Source organism: Thamnophis sirtalis, unplaced genomic scaffold, assembly GCF_051295495.1.
Source record: "Thamnophis sirtalis isolate CommonGarterSnake01/CBP01778 unplaced genomic scaffold, rThaSir2_p1.2 scaffold_4, whole genome shotgun sequence".
NCBI lineage: Eukaryota > Metazoa > Chordata > Lepidosauria > Squamata > Natricidae > Thamnophis > Thamnophis sirtalis.
Window position 1 is genome coordinate 110,350,708 of NW_028261384.1, and position 1,595 is coordinate 110,352,302.

The 1,595-nt window shown below is 30.5% G+C and overlaps 1 pseudogene; it reads right to left on the minus strand.

The window, feature by feature from the left end:
• Positions 1-665: 665 nt before the first annotated feature.
• LOC148046163 (olfactory receptor 14A16-like) lies at positions 666-1,595 on the minus strand (annotated as a pseudogene).

A 1,595-nucleotide genomic window follows, 5' to 3' on the forward strand; every position in this document is an offset into this window, starting at 1 on the left:
AGCAGAGAAAATCTTCTTTCTTAAATAGAAGAAATTCTCAGAACAGATACAGTCTCCACTAAAGCTAAACTAGGATGCAACAAAACTCACCTTCAGAAAGTGTAGATGGACAGGAGAATTGTATAAAAAGACTAGGACCATTATATTTAATCTCATAAAAATTGAACTGAAATCAAATGCAAGAACTGTGTTCTAGCATATCTAGATCAATAAGGACAAGTGCTTTAGAAATTATATCATTAGAAACATACAATTATACAAAATATAATGAATATATCATAACTTTCTTGCAAAAATGTCTCTTGAATGAAACATTTTTTCAGTATGCAAAAATGACTTTTCTTTTAATTACTTTTTGAATTCCAATTCACTTTCTCAAAGGAATGTATTTTTCCACTTGTCATCAATGAAGCATTTCACATAGGTATCCCCATTACATACATCTCTCAAGCAATCTTGGCATCTACTAAAAATCAAATGTAGATATATTATTAAATATTTTTATTTGAATTTTCTCTAAACATATCTGCCTTTCATATATTTCCTTTAAAGCAGATGTCAAAAAGCTTGCAGTATAATTCAGTTACATTTTATCATCTTTTTAGTAATTTGTATTTGGTCTCAAGAAGTACATCTGAAGCTGAAATAGACAAAAAATTTCAATTTCATTGTTCTTTAAAAAGAAATGATCTCAGGCTAAGAAATCTTGAAAGAGCAACTTTAATGTCCTTGTTTCTTATACTATAGATTAATGGATTTAGCATGGAAGTGACAACAGAATGCATTATTGTAATTACAAAATCAAGATATGAAGGATTGTCAGATATGGGCCTTTGATAAGCAAAGTAGCCAATAAACAAAAATATGGAAAAGACAGGTGTGGTAGGCAAGTGGATAAAGCTTTTTTTCCTTCCTTGAACTGAAGGAATTTTCAGAACAGCAGAGAATATCTTTACATAGGTAACAATAATAAAGATGAAACATCCAAAACCTAAGGTAGCATTAAACATTACAATTCCAATTTCATTTATATATGAATCAGAGCAGGCAATCTTAAATAAATGTGGGATTTTACAATAGAACTGATTGATACTATTAGAGCAGAAAGGAGTAGTAAATGTTTCAGAAGTGTTTAATAAAGCATTGAGAAAACTGGCAATCTACACACTGCCAACCATTTTGATGCAGGTGTTCCTGTTCATTATCATTTTATATTATAAAGGGTTACAAATAGCAACACACCTATCATATGCCATGACAGTTAGTAAGGCTGTATTAGAACCCAGGAAGAAAAGACACAAGAAGACTTGAGCAATATAACCAGAATAAGAAATATACCTTATATTCATAGCAAAATTAAAAATTGCTTTGGGAATTATGATTGAAACAGAACCAACATCTTGAATAGCTAAATTCATCACAAAGAAATACATTGGAATGTGTAGATGGCAGTTAGCAACAATTGTATTGATAACAAGAACATTCCCTATCACTGTCATTCCATAAACTATCAGCAATAAAGCCAGATAGATAAATTGTTGCTCCCAAATGCTTGAGAACTCCAACAGAAGAAATACAGATGTGTGATTTCCCAT